The following is a 20,977-nucleotide window of genomic DNA, read 5'->3' as shown; positions in this document are numbered from 1 at the left end:
CCACCAAAGGCTTTTCCATGAAATGCATGTTGGTTATATGCCTGGCAGGTAGAGCAGGCTGAACACACTTTAGAGGCTATGGTAGTTATACCAGGGGCTATCCATACTCTCTTAACAGAGTCCACGATGCCCTGGGTGCCAAAATGACCATTTTTTATGAATAGATTGGCAAATTTGGTTATAGAAACTTCTAGGGAGCAGGGGTTTTCCTTCAGATGACACCCACACTCCATTAATCTGTTTTGCTTTGAATTTTTGTTTCCATTTTTCCACTTCCTTTTCATTATAGGAAAGTGGTAAATTTAAATCATTAGTAGTTGTTAATGTTAAAATTAATTCAGGCCCTTCTATGGCTGCTAGCTTTGCAGCGGCATCTGCTTGGTCATTTCCTCTAGAGACAGGGTCAGTGCCACCTGTATGTATGTATGCCACCTGTATGGGCAGAACAATGAACTACAGCTATGGCTTCAGGAAGCTGGAGAGCAGAACGAACTTCATTAATAATTTCTGCATTAGCTATAGATTTTCCAGCTGAGGTTAAGAATCCTCTCTGGAGCCATAACATTCCAACTGAGTGACAAATGCCAAAAGCATATCTAGCATCTGTATAAATTGCTGCCTTTTTATCCTTGGCAATTATACAAGCTTGCTTCAGAGCTATGAGTTCTGCTCCTTGAGCGCTAATGTTAGAAGGTAGTGAAGCTGACCATTCAGTGGCAAAATGACTATGGCAGCTCCAGTGTAACGTATGCCATCCCTCATAAAAGAGGAACCATCGGTAAATAAAATCAGATCTGCATTGTCTAAGGGAGTGTCCAAGAGATTATCTCGAGGCTTTTCTGCCATGGACACTAATGTTTCACAATTGTGTAATGGTTCTCCTGAAGTTGGCAATTCTGGAAGCAAGGTGGCAGGGTTAAGAGTAGTACAACGTTTTAAAGTAATGTTTTCACTATTTAATAAGGTTATTTCATACCTTGTAATTCTCTGATCTGAGAATGCCTGTGTTCTATGTTTTATCAATAATGCTTCTACCTCATGTGGGCACATTATTGTTAATGGACATCCCAATACTAAATCAACAGTTTTTGTTACTAGTAAGGCTGTAGCAGCTACTCCTCTAAGACATGGTGGTGTTCCTGCTGCTACTGGGTCCAATTTAGCAGAATAATAAGCAATTGGGCGCTGAGAAGGGACCAAAGTCTGAGTTAACACGTCAGAAGCTACTCCTGTTTGCTCATGCTCATACAAAGTAAATGGCTTGTTGTAATCTGGGATGCCTAGAGCAGGGGCAGACATAATAGCCTTTTTTAGATCTGATAGTGCTGACAAGTGTTTAGGCTCTAATTTGAGGGGTTCAGGAACCGAATCCTTTGTTAATGCTATAAGGGGTTTAGTAATTTCCCCATAGCAAGGAATCCATTGTCTGCAAAACCCTGTTGCTCCTAAAATTGCTCTCAACTGCTTCTTAGTAGTAGGAGCACTTAAATTTTGAATATTCTCAATTCGTTTTGGAGAAATATAACGAGCACCAGCAGTCAAGATGAATCCCAAATATTCTACTTTTGGGAGACACCACTGAACTTTATCCTTAGAGATTTTATGTCCTCTTTTGTGCAATTCCAAAAGAAGGTGTTTGCTATCTTCTTGACATGTTTTTGCGTCTGTTGAGGCCGAGTAGATCATCTACATATTTGATTAATTTACTATTTTTAAATGTTATATTGTCTGTGTCTTGGCTCAAAATTTGCTCAAATAAACTTGGACTTTCCACATAACCCTGTGGCAGCCGACTCCATGAATATTGTGAGCCCTTCCAGGTAAAAGCAAAAATATGCCTGGAGTTCTCATGTATAGGTATGGAAAAGAAAGCTGAACACAACTCTACTACTGTAAAGTATGTAGCTGTGCTAGGAATAGAGGAAATAATAGTATTTATGTTAGAAACTATGGAGGGTCTCTTTATAACGTGATTATTCACTGCCCTCAGATCCTGTACAAATCTATAGAGGTGCTTGCCATCGAGCCCTCTTTTTGGTTTTTTAACTGGCAGGATGGGCGTGTTATATTCAGATTTGCAAGGGATTATTATTCCCTGTTCTATTAATGAGTTAATAACTGGTGTAATACCCTCAATTGACTCCTTTGAGAGGGGATACTGAGGGATGGAAGGAGATGGGCTAGATTTAGTTTTTATCTGCACAGGAACAGCCGACTTAAGTAAACCTACATCGGAAGAAGATGTGGCCCAAAGAGACTCAGGTATATCCTTAGGTATTTCAAAAGTGGAAGGCACTTTTGCCTCCTGGTTTCCTGAGAGAAGTACAGGGAGTAAATTTAAAGATTCCTCTTGTACTTCCAATGATAAAGAACCATCTGGTGAACAAGTTATTGTGGCTGTGAGTTTGCATAGAAGGTCTCTCCCCAGCAAATTTAAGGGGGAGTCAGGCATCAAAAGAAAGGAATGTTGTACCTCTAGGGGTCCTACAAACACCATTCTAGGGGCAAGTTTTTCAACTCTTTGGGGTATTCCTGATACTCCCATTACACTTTGTGAATCAACGGAATAACAATTTAAATCTGGTACATTCTTCAATACAGACCTGGTAGCTCCAGTGTCTAATAGACAATCATAATAAGTGTTACCCACCTTTAAGGTAACATGGGGTTCATTAGTATGGGGAGGGCAGTGGATAGGGACAACGGGTAGTAGGACATCAGGGTCCGGAAAATCAAAGGTTGTATCCTGATTCCTGTGCCCCAGCCCCCCCCCAGACACCATCATTGTGTTTGGGATATTCCTTGGGCACCCCCCTGAAGGGCACCTCGACTATTTTTTGGTCGAGCTCCATTTCTCATATATTGTTGTTGAGTATTATCATTTTCTTCATTTGGAGAATTATCATTATTTTTCCAATTGCTATTTCTATAATTCTGGTTTCTAAAGTTCTTATTTCTATGCTCATTATAGTTATTTCCATAGTCATTATTATAATTTCTAAAATTTCTAAAATTCTGGTTTCTATGACCATTATCATCATTATAGTTGTTCTGGTTTCTATGACCATTATCATCATTTCTATAGTTATTTCTAAAGCTATTATTAAACTGTGTATTCCTTCCAATCATCTTAAGAAAGGTTCTACATTCCATCATTTTGTGGCCCTTCTTCTCACAGAAATGGCAAGTTATTGATTTATTTGTGAATTCCCGCAAAGGGGCTATAGTCTCTCCCTTATTTTTCAATTGTCTCTTTAATGTTTCAATCTCTTTCTTTAAATCTTCCACTGATGTATTGTCTTCCTCAGGTCTTTTTACACGACCTTTATAAACATAGGTTGCTACTCTCCTTAGTTCATCGAGGTCCATAGAGTCCCAATTAGGACAGCTAGTTCTAAAGTAGTCTTTTACCACTGAACAACAATTCTTAACAAATTGCCTACGTATTTGTCTAATGTCTCTTTCTCTGGATAAATCAAGGTCCATATATGTATTCCCTATGTCAATAAGTCTGTCCATAAACTGGGAGGGTGTTTCATCAATATTTTGTCGGGTTTTTTCAAATTTTGACCATTTTTCAGGTCTATCAGAGCAAGCTCTCATGGCTGTCAATAATGCTTCTCTGGCCTGGTTTAGTTTTGTGTAATCTAATTCAACATTGGGGTCACAATGTGGATCTTCAGTTGGCCAATAGTGTCCTCTTCTACCTCATTTTTGATTAGCCAGAGAGACAATTTTATTTTTTTCTCTCTTTGTTAGTAATTCTTCTAATATATTCTCAACATCCAACCAAGTGGGGTCAAAAGTTCTGAATATGCTCTCTAATTTTTTTATAATTAATATTGGTTCATCCTCAAATGATGGCATATCTTCCTTCAATTTTTTTAAATCCTCAGGGGTAAAATGTGTATGATGTCTTACAGATATTAAGTTTCCATTTTTATTAAAAGTGGGTACTTCCCTTAAAGGAAATAAACTTTCTAAATTATTTGGTACTCCTGTTTCTAGACTTCTTGCTCCATTTTCAATTGGGTAAGTCTGAGACATAGAAGAGTTGGGCACATTAAAAGGAAGGGTTTGTTGTTGTCCCATTGTGCCAGAAAATTCAGAGGTAGGATGTGAATTTAGGTTGGAATGTGAACTTAAAGTAGATTGTGTAGGATGAGAAGGAGGAGCCAAGGAAGTAGTGTGAAAGGATATAGAGGTGTTTGGATTGGAGGAATCAGTAAGGTGTGAAGTAGAGGGATTAAGATCAGAAGTACTGGTAGAATGTGAATTTAGAGTTGATTGTGTTGGGTCAGAAGCGTGGGTGGGGTGTGAATTCAGAGTTGATTGATTAGAGTTAGAGTTTTCTGAGGCCAAGGGGGCAGGGGGAGGGGTGGGTTCCTTAAGAGGGTTATTGTCCATAGCAGGGTGGGACAGAGATTCTGATATTGTTCTTAACTCTCTGTTAATGCTTCTTATAAAAGTTACAATCTCTCCCTGACCTTCCTCTATAAGGTCCTGTCTAGTATTTAGTTTTTCCATTAGTTGAATATGAGAGGGAGCAATTGGTTGGTTTGACTGAGAATTGAGTTCTTCAAGGAAATACAATATTAAAATTACAACAATCAAAAACTCAATGGAAAGTAGTATGTTGATTAGATTTTGCCATAAGTTCCATGTGATGAGTCCATTCAGAGAGATAAGGAATTCTGTATTTATAAGATTGGTCATGGGGCTGATGAGCCAGCTGCTAAGTAAGCTGCAGACCAATGCTTGTACTAAGAAAAGAACAACCCCTTAAATTTTGTTTTATGTGCTAAGTCTGGATACTGGCTTCATAATTCTGCATTATGTCCTGTAACCATGCTCGAATAACATGGCTTTGCTCCCTGGGCCATAGCTTCTTGAATGCTTCTTAGATCTGAACTTTTCTCTATATTTTACAATTGTGGTTACAGCATCTGCTTGACTTGTTTGAATTGTTAATGTTTTTTGTGTTGTAGCTATTATAATTCATGTTTCTGTTGTTTGTGTTCAAGTTTAACTGAGCCTTGTAGTAGCAAAATCTGACAATATGTCTGAATTTTCCACATAAGAAACACCTTTTGTTAGTGTTGTTGTGGTAGTATGAGTTTCTTGGTTGCCTAGGCTGTTGATTTTCGTATCTAGGTCTAAAGGTTTGGAGGGTAGCTAATGATTTCACTTCCTCAATTTCCCTATTTTTCATGTTTTCCTTTGCATCTTTTAGTTGATGCTTTAAATCTTGGATGATCTGGTCTTTTTCTTTGCAAGTTTGTTTGGAGTCCATAATTTCGTGGGATCCTTCATGAAAATAAGATGCCATTTTACAAAGGTCCTCAATGTTGAGATTTTCCCAACCTGGACAATGTAATTGGAAATATGTCTTGATAGGTAGGGAACTGCCTTTAATGAATTGTCTCCTCATGTGATGGAGGTTATTTTCTGACCAGTCCTGAAACCCAAGTAAAGTTTCCCCAGCTTCTAGCAAGCAATCAAAGAATGTTGAGGGATGCTCTGTTGTTTCTTGCTTTCTGTTTTCAAATTTCCCCCATGAGTCAAGACACGTGGTGAAGATTTTCATACTTTCCACCAAGTCCTCTCTAGCCTTTTTTAATAAACTAAATTTGAATGATTGGAAAGTTCCAGATCCTCAAAATGCTCTGGCCATGAGGTTAAATTATGGCTATTTCTAGTTTCCTGAATGAATTTTGCTTTTTCTACCAGAGTAAACATCTTCGAAAGAAGAATTTCAATGTCCGAGAATGTCGGATCAAAAAGTCTGATTGCATGTTTGAATTCTTTTATTACTTGGAAAGGGCTTAGGAAAAAAATCAGGTGTTTGTTTATTCAGATTTTCTAGGACTGAGGCACAGAAAGGTTTATGGGTCTTTACATGAATGATGCCATTATCTGGTTGTATAGAGGCTTGATCGTAAATGGGTAAGATAGGTACTGGATTCTCTACCTTCTCTTTAGCTATTTGCATTTCTGCATTAACCTTTTCTACAGTGTGTGCTGCCATGTTTAGTGTTTGTCTCCTCTTGTTGTTTACCATTATCTCTATTTTTTTCTAATTGGATTATCTTTTCTTTTAGTGTCAGGATATTATCTTCCTTTTGCCCAAGTATTTTCTTGATTAGATTTTTTAGACAGCAATAAAACTGTAGGAAGGAAAATATGACTGCAAAGATTGTAGGCAAGAATGCAAAGAGTTGTTCCAGTTCCATTTTTAGCTATTGGTATGAGTCATAAATGGCTATGATTCCTAAGATATATTGTGGAATCACTTCCATCCATATGCCATATAGCATTGACCCAAATTTATATAGCAAGAAGATGCTGCTGCATATTGCAAACAGCATTGTTATTATTGACTTTTCCATTGTTTGATATTTTATGGATGTTGGAGTAGTTAACAATATTTGGAATGGTCATTCCCGTGAAGGCTGAGTTGCTCCAGTATGGTTGAAATTCTTAATATAAACTTTATCTCCTGTATTCAGGTCATGCAGAGAAAAGTCTAGTGGTCCAGCTTGTACTGCAGCTCCGGATTCATGAAGTTCACATAGTTTGTGCTGTAACTCCTGTATATAGGAAGCAATAGTAATATCTCCCCCTAATAGTTAGGTATATGCCTGGGAGAAAGGCTTAGCCTGTATAGGCAGATGTCCAAAAAGCATCTCAAATGGTGAAATATGTAAGTCTCCTCTAGGCCTGCTTCTAAGATAAAATAGGGCCAGAGGGAGAATTTCAGGCCATTTTAAATGGGTCTCAGTGCATAATTTTCCAATCATAGTCTTAAGTTCTTTGTTCATCCTCTCTACTTGGCCTGAGCTCTGGGGATGATATGGAACATGAAATTTGGGAGTTATTCCCAAGCAAGAATATATCTGATTTAGAACAGAATCAGTAAAATGACTTCCTCTATCGGAGTCAATACGTGCTGGCAGGCCAAAACGAGGAATAATTTCCTTTTGTACTTGCTGTGTTGCTGCCCCTTTATGTTTTCTTCTTTGAGATATTTGAACCTCTTAGACTACTGTAGAGAGTAGAAAATCAAAAAGGCTACCTCCTGGTTCTCCCCTGAGAAGTGTTTTATTTTTAAAATAAATTTCTATTTTCTTAAAGCAAGTTTTACTCTAAAACTGGCTCAGATAACTGTAATTTTTTTGGGGGGGGATAGTCACCCCCATACTCCTTAGATGGAGAAATGGAGAAATGAGGGTTGAAGGCAATGAGGAAAGGGTTGATGAAAATGGTTTCTCTTACTACTCCCTCCCTGAGTCTCTGAATTACTTGAGGGAGACAAAATGGAGATCTCCCTTCAGTGAAGACTTGCCCCTTGAAGCCATGCTGGCCCCCAAAGGTGGAGGGGGAAGTCTTCTCTACAAGGAGAGGTATATAGGACCTCAATCTGGATATGTGCTGCTTTGGAGTACCCACAAGTCTCCCCCTCATGTCTTCTTGAAAACTGGCAACAAGATGGAGTCTGCCAATGGGCTTACTCTCTAGATGTAAATAAATGCTATTGAATTCACTATCTGACTGCTTGTTAGATTTCATTGTTGACTGGGGCTAAGGGTCGAGGTTAGAGGGGTTCTGGTTGCCCTGACTCTCTTTTATAAATAAAACTAATTACTAAAGTACAAGATTTTCTCATATCCAGGGGAGAGGTAGAATAGGGGAGAGAGATCACTGCTCACCGATTTGAGTCCAGTATCTCAATAGTTCATGAAATGCAAGTCTTTGAAGAAATTGAATTTCTTGACAGGAACCAATGATGTTTAAAAAGGAACTCTTGATATTAGGATTTCTGCCAGTGACAGAAATCTCCACAGGTGTCTTGAATGGCCCTGAGAAACAATTCCTCCTTCCACTGCCTTCTGTGTCTCAGCCCTCAAAACCCTGCTCCTCCAGAGAATTTCCCAAAAGTCCCGGTTCCGTTTCCAACTGTTGTTCTTACCTCATGCAACTGTCAATCCTCAATATTCCATTCACCCCAATGGTTCTCTTTCCTACTCCCCATCATTACACAATTTAATGATCTTATTTGAGCTAAGCAATAATAGCTTCCATGCTGATATATTTTTAAAATAAAATTTATTTTAATGACTATATTTTGTGCATTGTCCTATCATTTTATGTTTATAAAGTAATATATGTTACTATATCATAAATTTATCTAATTTAGATAACAACATTTAAATGCATTTCTTTTTCTTTATAATTTTCTCTTTAATTTTATCATCCACTGAATGATTTATTGTCTACTAGTTTATGTGTTCCAAAACATTAATGTGATTAGAGGACCAAAATCTTAGCCAATATATGAATGGGTTCCAAATTACAAAAAAGTATAAGAAGCCCTGATTTATTCCCATCATTTTAATAATGCAATTTATATGTGTAAAGCTTTTAATGGCTCTCAATGAATGTATGTTATGAGCTATATTTTTCAAATAAAAATTTGAGACTTAGAAAAGTAATGTTACTTGGTTATGATTACCCACTTAGTGTCAGAGAAAGGATTTGAATCCAGATTTCCTGATATCATATCCAGTGTTCTTTCAACAATTCCACATTTCATCATTGCTTTTTTTCATGCTCTTATATAACATTCTGCACTATTGTGGTTTTCCTTCATATATATTCTTCTAAAACTATAAATCTTAAACTTTATGCTTCTTTCTTAACATTAATGCCAACTTAATTCTGAAAAAATGATACTAAATTCTTTGAAATGTTTAAGATTCACCTCCATTTAAAACTTTTAGTGATGTTAATGAAAATCAATTAGTCAATTATTGATTAATGTCTTTGTGAGTATTGTACAGTATGCCACTTATAAGAAATACCATCAGGATCTGAAAGTGAATTTTGAAATTCTGATTTTTATTCCTCTGTAGGACTCTAGAAACAATTCTCAGGAGTTGTTGCAGCATATAAAGGTTTAGTGACTTGTTGAAAGGCCCACAGCTCAGAAGGATCAGTGATGGAATTTGAACCTAGGTCTAGCTGACTCTTAAGCTCAAGATTCTAACCTCTATTTACACTGCCTCTACTTGTATTCTATAGTCTAAGTATAAACAATACAGTATAAACTTCATGTATCAACATACTGTGAGTATACAGTATGTTTCTATATAAAGCTTCATATATTACAAGTCAAAGACTGTGATTCTAGAGCTCATTACTAGAAAGTTCTAAAAATTGAAAGCTCCCTGAAGGTAGTAACATATGGGAATGTGTTATATATTAAAAAGAATAATGGGATAGAGAAGTACACTTTAATATTTTCATTCTGATAGTGTCCAATACTCAATATTGCTTTCTCAGATGGAGTACAAAGTCAAGCATTATGTGTCTGTTGAGTCTTTTATCTGATGTGACTTTTAGAGTTAGTATAACTAAATGCATATAGATTTAAGTTTATAAATATATCTGTCAATCAAATGAATATGTCATATATGCCAATCACAAATCATTTTGTCAGTCTGCAAATGTTCTAGGTGGAGCTTGTGCTTTCTCAATAGTGACATTTATCCAGTTCTTAAGATATCTAAGATAAACATTGATGCTTTAGAATATCCAGCTGAAATTATGCCTTTGAAGATAGCTTTAAAGATATCTTATTAAATAGATTGCTCAGGAAATTTCCCACCTTGTCTGAAAACCAGGAAGTTCTGTGTTTACTTTCACTCCCCAAATTCTTCCTTTTCAGATTTTAGCCAAAAAAAGATTCCATACTGAATTCTAATAAAAATGTAGTAATTTTTTTTTGTAACAGCAAATAATATGGGGCTTCCATAAGCAAACTACTGTCAATATAGCTGATAAAAGAGAGAATTTGGGAATATATCTAGGCTGCTCTACTTAACCTACCACAAATATAGTAAAAAAAAAACACAACAAAAAATAAACAGACATCAGCAAAACAAAAATAAAAAATGTTAAATGATTTTTAAGAGTAAAATAAATATTTTGTAATAAAGGGACAAGAAAGAAACCACCCCTTACATTCATATATACTTCCTGAAAATATAAAATAAAATATTTCCATGTGATATTCCTGAGATTTAAATAAATGTGATGGATTAAAAATTTCATGTCATCTTAAGTAATATCTTATTTGATTTTCCCCTATGGGAATTCTATTCATTAGCAAACAAACTAATTAGGCATCTGAATTAAATATTGACAATTGGAAGACTGAACATAAACTTGGAAAATGTCATCTAATGCCGACTTATTAATTTAGACAGCCACCATCCTGGTTTCACCAATTCAATTTAAACATAGCCATCTATCATTCAAGGAAAGGTATTAATAGTTCTGCTTCAATTATTACTCTTCAGTATTTATGTGTACAACTCAATTTTTTCACTGCTAAGTAGATTTTACTCATAAAATCTCTTACTTTAAACCTAACTAGTTATTCTTTAAGGAACTCAAAAGTTCTTTCAGGATGAGAGACCTATGCCAATTGAAAAAGAAAGCAAATTGTGTTTATCTTAATAACAATATCTACATTATGCTTTAATTTTTTTCAAAGAACTTTATAAATAGTAACTCATTGGTCCTCGCAACAATCCTATGTGGTTGGTACTATTATTGTCTCTTTATTACAGATGAGGAGACTAAGGCATAACAGGTTAAGTTGATTAACTAAATTTGAACTCTAGATTTTTCTTCCTTTAATTCTATTGTTTTATGTGCTACATTACCTAGCTAACTCATTCTCCTTAAGTACTTTCAGCTATCATATTCATTATATATACATCTGAAATAAACATATCATTTGTAAAAAGAAAAAAAAATGTGTTACCTTGTTTTTCAGATTGCCCAGTGCTCCCAGCAACCAGTCATCCCTTCTACTGAAGGAGGCAAAAAAAATGAATATATGTTTTTAGGAGGGTATTGGCAAATATTTTAACCACCTCACTGAAAAAAAGAAGTATAAAAAATTCATTTTAAATTTAATTTGCATTTATAACATTTCCTCCAATTCTTTTTAAGTTTAGATAAGCAAGAAAACAATAAGTAAATCCCAGATTAGTAATATTTGTTATTCTAAGATGTAAATCTTTATCCTACACATTTAACAATTGGCTCTCCTGAGCAAACTGATTTTAGTGCATACCTGTAGCTTCTAAATAAGAATGTGTCTATACAAAAAGTATATGTTATTTTAGTTGTTTGTTACCTAAGATAGTGTTTATATCATTTTAAAAGTTCAAAAACACAAATTTCAACATACTGACAAAATCACCATCTAATTAATGCATATAGCTCTTGAATTTACTCTAAATATGAATCACAAACTAACACAGTAATTAGAGACACTGTGGGGTGGTGGATTGTGAGTTGGCCATAAAAATCTGAAAGATCTTGACTTAATTTCTGTCTCTAAAGCAAAATATTTGATCTGGAGTGGTCTAGTTATTAAATCTAATAAGATAAAATGAATTAAGTATTCAATTCTATTTTATATGTTCTTGGGTCAGTCATTTAGCCTCTCAGTCAGCATCCCCAGCCATTTTTTAATACTATAAGTGATATAATATCTAAAAATCTCTATAGGTAGAGGGAATTACCTCTGCCTTCTTTCTCCATATATTGCCAATTTAATTAAGGTACAGACTATAACCCATTCAAATCATTCCATCCTCTGTGATTCTACCCTATGTTCTTTAATAAATTCTTGAGAAAGCAAATAATCTATGTGTTGGAAGGCATCATCTAGATTTTTTTCTACATTTTATGAATACCAGTACTATACTCTATTAAGCCACAGGCTATTCCTTGCTTTTGACATTTGACAAACCCATTCTTGTTCTACTCATAAACATATTTTCAAATGTCTTTTATGCTTTCTCTTGAACTCAGGTCATCATTTGTACTTTATCATTGGTGCCCATTTTGACTTACCCTGTATCTTTCTTTCAATTGCTATTTAGGTTATTTAAAATTCTTCTTCTGTTTGTATGACATTCCATAATTGGTAGTCATATAATATTAATGGAAGGACTTAGGTAATCATTCATTCATTCATTTGTTCATTCATTCAATAAGCATTGGTTAAGTATCTATTACCAGCCCCAGGACATATGTTAGACACTGGGAATAGAAAACCAAAAATTAAACAGTTCATGTATGTAAAAAAGCTCACATTCTGTTGGGTGAAACAACATAAAGACAGAAAAATACAAATTATGTGCAAAGTAAATACAAAACAATCTTCAGATTAGGCATGGCTAAAGAGGATAGGTCTTATATAAGAGGTGACATTTGAATTTAAGCCCTAAAGCAAGATATGAATCTTGAAAGTGTATATTAGAAATAGAGGCTGCCTTTGCAAAAGCATAGAAATTGTATATCCAGGGCATGAAGAGGAGTAATATGTAAGAAGTCTAGAAAGGTATGCTATGTAAAAACCAAAATGATGTATTTGTATTTAATTCTAGAGACATTGGTAGCCATTTGAATTTCTTATGCTCAAATAGATGTTTTAGGAATAGCACTTTTTAAAATTAGATTTATTTTAATTTATTTTTGTACTAACATTCTTTTTTATTTTTATTTTTTAGTTCATTATCATAATTTATTTTTTTTTCTATGATTAATTCTTTAACTGATTTTGGAGAATCATATTATTTAATTTCCAATTAATTTTTGATTTGCCTTTCCATGTACCCTTACTAAATATTATTTTCATTGCATTGTGATCTGAAAAGGTTGCATTTATTATTTCTTCTCTTTTGCACTTGTTTGCAATGTTTTTATTCCCTAATACATGGTCAATCTTTGTGAATGTAACATGTACTGCTAAAAAGAAGGTGTATTCCTTTTTGTCCCTATTTATTTTTCTCCACATATCTACTAACTCTAATTTTTCTAAGATTTCATTCACTTCTTTTACCTCTTTCTTATTTATTTTTTGGTTTGATTTATTTAGTTCTGATAGAGGAAGGTTCAGGTCTCCCACTAGTATAGTTTTTCTATCTATTTCATCCTTGAGCTCCACTAATTTCTCCTTTAGAAATTTGGATGCTATGCCATTTGATGCATACATGTTGAGTACTGATATTTCCTCATTGTCTATACTGCCTTTTATCAGGATATAATTACCTTCCCTATCTCTTTTAACTAGATGTATTTTTACTTTAGTCTTGTCAAATATCATGATTGCAACTCTTGCCTTCTTTTTATCAGTTGATGCCCAATAGATTTGGCTCCATCCTCTAACTTTTACCCTATGCATGTCTACCTTCCTCATCTGTGTTTCTTGTAGACAGCATATGGTAGGGTTTTGGATTCTAATCCACTCTGCTATTTGCTTGTGTTTTATGGGTGAGTTCATTCCATTCACATTCAGAGTTATGATTACCAGTTGTGTATTTCCCAGCATTTTGATTTCTACTCCTAGTACTGCCTTTTCTTCTTTCACTATTTCCTTCTATACCAATGTTTTGTTTTTAATCAATCTCCCTAATTCCCACCCTTATTTTACTTCCCTTTCTATCCCCTCCCTTCTTATTCCCACCCCTTATTTTATTTGCAGTCTTTTTAAACTACCCCTCCATCTTCTCCCTCCCTTATACTGCTTCCCTCCCCACCAGTCCTTATTATTACCCTTCTAATTCCCTATAGGGCACAAATCAATTCTCTCCCCCAATTGATTTGATTGTTCTTCCCTCTTTGAGTCAATTTCAATGCACATAAGAGTTGAGTATTTCCTATCTCCAACCTCTTTACCTTCCAGTGTATTGATGTTCTCCCCCCTCCCACCATGAGCTTCTTTGTGATATATAAAGGGCTAGGCAATGGGGGTCAAGTGACTTGATCTTAGGTTTTAAGTTCTTTTCCCAGTTGTCTTTAGCCTCTCTTAATTGAATTGCTGCATTGTATTTTGAGTTCTTCCAGAGCCTGTATCCAATTCACTGGGGTTTCTGTTTTTTTTTATTAGAGTTCCCTCATCCTCTGTTCCTTTTGTTCTTTGTTCATTGCCTGTATAGAAGCTGTTGATTGTAATTTCTTTTTTCTTTTTCTGTTATTTGCTTATATTTACACCTTCTTTACTCCCTGCTGTTGCCTTAGCTCTTGTTCCTCTCAATTTTTTTTTTGTGGTTTTGGGCTTTTCTTTCCACCTTTGCCTTTGGAGTTTGTCAGTAAATCTCTCAGTGCAGTCTGTGGGGGAGGGGTTTTGGAGCTTGAGTTTCCCTGCCCTCTGAATACTTTGATGGGATTAAGTCCAGCTGGGTTGCTGAATGTGCCCTGAGGCCAAAACCTCAGGAAGGGGGAAGCAATATGGAGTGCTGCTCCATTGCTGCAACTATGCCTCCTGCTTTGTGCTCTGTATTTCTTTCTCTAACTGCTTCCCCACTGCCTGTGTTGGACACTCTGAGCCTAGCACAGCTTTGCTCGAAGGTACTCCCTCCGGACCAGTGCCTTTGTCCACCCAGAGGTTCTAGCTCCCAATGGAGTCTTAGTTCTCTACATGGGGTAGGTTTCCTGGGACCTTCCTTCTTCCTTCCCCTTAAACCTGAGTGTTCTTGAATTCTGGATTTTGGGGGTGTGCCTTTTAAGTTGAGTCCAGCAGGAGGGTTTCTTGGCTCTGTCTTGTTGTTAGGTTTGATTTTCAGTCCTCTAGGAGCATTTAGTTTATAATCAGTAAGGAAGGATTTTCAGAGGTCTGAAAGGTTGCTGTTTCTACACTGCGATCTTGACTACCCCCCTCAGGAATAGCACTTTTGCAGATAGTGGATGTGGGGGAGAGACTAGAGGTAAATTATTACCAACTATGGGGAAGATGCATATAAGAGATGGTGGGGTGGTAGAACTGGCATCATTGAAAATGCTATACAATTTCCTATATAAAATTTAGCCAACTCCTCCTTGGATTCAATTTTAGAGATAACTCATTATCATTCCATAGTACTTATCCAGAATATACTGATGTTTTAAAAGTATGCCCAAATGTATTTCATAGACTCAAGTTACTCATCCTTTAACCACCTGGTTACATTTGTTTTGATTATTGGACTAATCTTTTTTGAGAGGTCATTGATCTCACTTGTTGAAGGAGTATAATGTTCTTGTGCTCAATACATTTATTACTATGTCATCTTGAATCTGCGTTAGTTCACTGTTGATAAAAAAAATCCCTTTTTCATCTGGATTTTGAACAGGATAATTTCCATGATGCCAATGAAGCACCTTTGGTCTTTGATGCTTACCATCTTGGAATCCATGAGAAATGTTTTCTTTATTGTTGTATCTTTGAAGTAATCTTAGCATGTTACCTTTAGAGTAAATTATAAAAATAGCTTTATTATCTTTTGAGTGAAATATAAACTCTATTGGTACAACTTGGTCCTTTCCCACATATCCAGTCTTTTACACTTTAGACTCCTCCCTCCAACTTTAAGATTCAACAACATTTTCCTAAGTGTTGTTTATTATTCATAATACTCCATCTCTAGTCTCCATGTTTTTATATTGTCTGTCTCCCAAGCCTGAAATGTTTTTCCTCCAGTACTCTCCCTCTTAATATCTTTGGCATCTTTTTTATTCTTTTTCAACTCTCAACTCAAATTCCATCTTCTGTAGGAAATCTTTGCTGTTCTCCAAGCTTTTAATGTTTTCCCATCTTAGATTATCTCTGTTAAGGGAAATTTGGAAGGAAATAATGAACGAGAGTGAAGAGACAAAGTTGATGGAATGAAGAGAATCAGGAAGTGCAGGAGAAGTCCTCAGAATCCAGAAGGTGAGAATTCTGAGGAAAGTAACTGCCATGGAGAAGTTGGGTTGGGACTGGGGAGAGGAAAACATTTCCAAAATCCAGTTCTTTCCTCCTTTTGACCTTCAACCTGTACCTGAGAGAAACCAGCCAGTTCCTGAATATCTTTTTCACCCTAGACTCTGAAAATACATCAGGAGAAGTCTCAAACAGGCATTTCAAGGGACAGTGACCTGAACTGCTCAGTTTGCCTTGGGGGGTTTTGACCTCATAAAGGTGAACTAGGTCACTCCTGGGAATTGAGTAAAATAATCTGCAATTTACTCTAGAGACCATGTTATATGTGGGGTTAGCCTAGATTAGTTCAGATTAGACAGGTAGAATTGAGACAGAGAGGAAGATAGTGTAGCCTCAGCTTGGCTGAAGACAGAAGTGACTTTTTGCAGTCAGATGGTGGGACAAAGGTAGATTCAATCAGCATTAGGGAAATCCTTCAGCCCACATACCTTACCCTACCCAATCAAGGATTTATAATAAAACCCTGTTATTGTTTAAGTGGAGTCATAGTGGTTATCTACTGGCCTCGGACAGAGAGAAGCCATTTAGCTCTCTGAGTCTGAGAAGATCATCTCTCTAGAGTAGGTTAAGTAAAATCCCAGTCACCTATATAAATCACCTTTAACATCTCCCATCTATTTTATATATATATATATATATATATATATATATATATATACACATCTATATTTCATAAATGTACATAGTCATTTACATGTTATCTTTCCCATTAAGATGTGTGCTCCCTGAGTATAGTGAGTGCTTTTCTTCCTTTCTGTTTTTTCTCCCTTTCTCCTTCTCTTTATTCCTCTTTTTTCATTCCTTAAGGAAATGTTACAGATTCCTTATATTTCCTTCCCTTTCCTTCATTCCCTTACCCCACCCCCAAAAGGACAGATATAGCAACTGCAGTTGTTTTAGTTTTGATGGAACGTGATACATTTCTTAATTTTTGTGACAATTCTACAAATGAGTTAGAACAGTTTTGTTTGATTTAATTGTTATTTTCTCTGTCATAGGATTTGGAATTTTCTGACAATTGGCTTTTGGCTGAAAGTAATTTCTAGATTTTATACACGCTATTCTATGAACTGAAGTGGGAAAAGAAAGAGAGGTGTTTTTTATAAAAGGAATGAATGTCTGTCTACATAAAACATGGTTCTGAAGATTACTTGGCTCTAGAATACTTATTACACAAGTCAATCAAACACATTGTATGATGGAAAGAGCACTGAACTTTGAAGAGACACAGTTTCTTTCTACTCATCATTAGCTCATTTAGTATCATGAGCTCATAGATTTAGAGCTTGAAGGGACCTTGGAGGAAGTTGGTGGAGTTCATTATATAGTTGGAGAAACTGAATCCCTTTCCAGATATAGGAAAGTGAATAAAAAAGGGGGGGAAAAGATTTGTTAAGTACTTATTATCTATCCAGTACTGTGAGAAGCCCAAGAGATACAAGAACAAAAGTGAACTAATCACTGCCCTCAAGTGGCTTACATCCTAATAGAGAAAACATATCTTGAATTGCTATTTTTATTTAGGAAGTTCAATGGACAGAAAGTAGATATCAGAAAGAAAGTAGCGGAAGCAGGAATAAACTTCTGTTTTCTGACTCCAAAATTTAGCTCCTTGGAGATGGAACTAGCACCTCTCCACACTCATTTTCTGATCTCTTGTACTTTAGGATTCTTTTATGTCACCCCACCCCAATTTTATGCAACTTAAAATCCAATTAGAAACATTTACATTTTTCATTGAAAAAGTTATTTTGTTATTGTTTCTAAGGTGATGAGAGACAAATAAATTGGATGATCGAAAAATAATTTGACCACCCTGCTTCTCCAGTGTAATTTCAGCAAAAGAAGTGACCAAGTTGTATAAACAAGCTCAGCCAAAATGAAATTTTCAAATGAATAAGACTGGCTTACATTTGCTTAGGGCATTACAGTTAAAAATTAATATATATTATTTCACCTAGTCTTGACAGGAAAGATTTAAATTACTTTGTTTTGAGAGGAGGAAAGAGAGGTTCCAAGACTTTAAATAAATTGATTGATATTATATGCCTAATAAATTGTAGAGCTGAGACTACAGCTAAGGTCTTTTGTCTTCCAGTCCACCAAATCTTGGAATATATAGCCATAAATATCAGAAGGTCTCAAGATAAGCCCTGAGCCAGAGGCTACAGTTCTTCAGTTCTGTCAGTTCTTCTACTTTCCCATGGAGGGTTTTCCTTTAGATTTTTTCTTCTTTTTTTTGCTAGTCGGATGGGAAGTCACAAACTGCTAGCATAGTGCCAAGTCGAGAAGCAGGAGCAGAAAGAGATCACAGTATTGTACAATAATACAAGTGTTTTGTTTTCTGGTTTTTTGAATGAGGAATTATTTCATAATTCATTAACTTAAGTCAAATTTGCAATGTAAATTTACATAAAGCCAGAACTCTGTGTGTATATTTTGTGATCAAACTGCCCAGAAGATTCTATTCAACTTACTTAGTCAATATTTATTATACATTACTATATATACTAGGTAGGATATAACTATGAATAAGGAAAATTCAAATATATAAGCTAATTATATAAATTGCCCAGAGTCATTGTAGAGGATAAAGAGACAGTCTCCTATCCATGATAAATGGGGTTCAAGTTTTGCTTTGGATATTTACCGCCTGAGTGAATCTGGACAAGCCATTATCCTCTCACATCTACAGAGCCAAGGTGTCAAATATGCAGATCATTGTTCTCACTGAGTGTGACTCAAACCAGATTAAAATATAATTAGAAAATGTTTAACAGCTTAAAGAAAAAGAGAAATATACAAATTTGTAATTTTCTAAGTCAATATTCAACCCTCACCAATCCTCATTTATGGACTAGTGTACCTCATTTCTCTTGAATATAATGCACTGCACCAGGTAATGCTCTAATTCTGTAAAGTGCTGAGGAGATGTTGATATGAATTGGTAAAAGGAGATTTTTCACCATGGAGTTACTTTTACCAATGAAATCATAAGCCATATTCCTATACTTGTATAGACTTTCTCCGTAAACTGAGGGAGGGAAAAATAAACTAGTGGATGATAAAGTTTCAGCATCATTCTGGGAATCTGAATAAACTTGTCAGTGTTTTACTGAGAAATGTTTAAATGAGGTGACATTTTAAACTAGACATTCAGCAACCTTGTTACCTAAGGGTGTGGATAAATGGTGGGATTATTCATTTGCTAGATTTTCATCACTCTACTTAGGTAGTTTATTCTTGATGGTATGTGGCATATTTCTAATTTACCTAACTGGTGATGGCTGCTGAGCAATGTAATTGTGAATGAGAATACAGACTTTAAAAAAAAGCATATCGGCATTTGATTTGTTACTGAGTAAGTGAAGGGGCAAAGCTGGGCACAAGAGTCCAGGGTAGACCAGCTGAGTCCTCTCCAGACAGAGTGTTCCTGATTGCTGAGCCTTCTCATGGACATTCAATGATGTGAGAGAGGAAGAAGGTGTTGGGGTGGTGGGCTGGGACCAAGATCCAGGGTACAGGACAGAAAAGCATTCAAGATGGCCATGAACGGAGCTGAGCCTACTCAAGCTGGGGCTTGGGATCATCCCTGGAGCAAAGGCACCATGGGGCTGGAGCACTGAGAAGTCCATACAGTCATGCAGCTCTTGGCTAAAGCATTTTCATCACTTTTCTAACTTCTTTTACTTTGCTTCGAGTTTCTTCGAATATGCGTCGAACATGTAGACTGCCTGCTTAAGAGCTACTCCTTGCCCCTCAATTAAAGCGATCTGATCCAAATAAGGCTAAAGTGCTGCAGATTTCTGGCTTAAGACCTTCAAGTCTCCACTTATGTTTACTGCAGTGTCTTTCATTTCTAGATACTTCAAGCTAGTCAGTTTGTTCATATTTTCCAGGAGTTTATAGTCTTCACTGGTGGTTGTCTCCTCGCCAGTCATGTACATGGCCATTTTGGAGAACGTGTTCTGGCACAGCCCCGTGATGTCTGGTCTCCATAGCTACTGCATTATCTCAACCGAGTCCCTCCCACTGGGTGGCAGGGACACTCTCGGCTGCAACCCCAAGACCAAGCCTTCTCAGGCACGGTAAATCGATCCCAGGTTTTTCAGGGATGACAGTGCCTGCTCCGGAAAGGTGCGGCACTTCCTGGCTCCCGCTACCCTGCCCAACCTGTGCTCTTTTCCGGGTTCGATAATACAGACTTTGGAAAGCATGCACAAATCCCTCAGAATGAGGAGGACCCTCAAGTATCATCAGAATCATTTAGATCCTTAAGTACTGCCATCAGAAGAAGAGGAAAATGGAGGTATGGAGGTGCCAGCACACTTGACCCAAATTCTGTACAAACTTTATGGATCCACTGAATTTGAGACTTTTCCTGAAATATTTGAATAAATACTGAAATTATTCATTTTCTAGATTTTCATCACTTTTTTGGTGTGTGGCCTATCTCAAACTTACCTGCTTGATGATGGCTGTTGAGCAGTGCAATCATGAGTAATTATGTAGACTTTTGGGAAACATGCACAAATCCCACAGGATTAAGAAGATATAACCTCATTCTTCTGGATAATTAAGATCAATCTTCTTTTAGGGTTGGACTTCAGAATAGAGACACATTGCCTGGTATTTTATAATTTTTGAAAAAGAAAAGAAAAATCAAACAGTCAAGGTGTTTTTAAATAATGAATTTTAAATTATTTAAGAATTTGGGAAAACAAAAAACATGGATTTTTAATGGCTTATAATGATTAATTAGTTAATACTTTGAGAAATTTGAAACTGAAATAAACTTTACACACACAACACATTAATTACTGGAGTTGAACTAATTGCTGACTTGCACCTGCTCATTTCTAAAAGAAGAAGGGGTGAAATATTTTATATGGGGGAAAATGTGAAAATGAATGTCTAAACTTAAGGCAGCCTTTTCTCTTCTTTTCATGTTTAATTTTAAATTCAAGGTCAAAACCTAAAAAGCAATGGGAGAAATGGTACTTTTGACAAGTTTTGTCTAAACATTGATTATTAGTTAGTATGTGTAATTGTATGAAACAGCTGGGGGAAAATGTTGATTGAGACACAACCATGGATTTGTCAGGAAGATAGACCCCTGTCCCCTTATACTTGATTGGATTTTAGTGAAAGTGA

At 36.0% G+C, this 20,977-nt stretch overlaps 1 protein-coding gene and 1 pseudogene across 3 annotated transcripts in view; one reads left to right on the top strand and one right to left on the bottom strand.

The window, feature by feature from the left end:
- CCDC102B (coiled-coil domain containing 102B) overlaps positions 1 to 20,977 on the top strand; it is a 772,664-nt gene that overhangs the window by 172,336 nt on the left and 579,351 nt on the right. The window lies entirely within an intron of this gene.
- LOC103102887 (biogenesis of lysosome-related organelles complex 1 subunit 2-like) lies at positions 19,492 to 20,089 on the bottom strand (annotated as a pseudogene).

The sequence above is a fragment of the Monodelphis domestica genome, chromosome 3 (genome assembly GCF_027887165.1).
Source record: "Monodelphis domestica isolate mMonDom1 chromosome 3, mMonDom1.pri, whole genome shotgun sequence".
In the NCBI taxonomy this organism is placed as follows: Eukaryota; Metazoa; Chordata; class Mammalia; order Didelphimorphia; family Didelphidae; genus Monodelphis; species Monodelphis domestica.
The sequence above is the reverse complement of the archived record's forward strand: the minus strand, read 5'-3'. Positions and strand labels throughout refer to the sequence as shown.